Genomic DNA, 257 nt, shown 5'->3' on the forward strand with positions numbered 1-257 from the left:
CTCGGGGGCAGCACAGGAGGTGCAGGGTCAGCGGGGAGGTCCAGGCTGTCCTCGCCTGGTGCCCCGGGGTCTCCGATCCCAGGAGGGGTGCTGAGCAGGCAGATCCCGGCAGACCAGGGTGGGGGTGGGCTCAGTTTCCATGGGGACCCCAGAGGACCCGCTGCAGGGGCTGGTAGGGGGGTCGGGGCACCCCCAGGCCCCTGACATGAGGGTGCACCCTCTGGAAGGATGAGCTCCTGAAGGTCGCTGGCCGGGGC

This window comes from Myotis brandtii, unplaced genomic scaffold (assembly GCF_000412655.1).
Source record: "Myotis brandtii unplaced genomic scaffold, ASM41265v1 scaffold2300, whole genome shotgun sequence".
Classification (NCBI taxonomy): domain Eukaryota; kingdom Metazoa; phylum Chordata; class Mammalia; order Chiroptera; family Vespertilionidae; genus Myotis; species Myotis brandtii.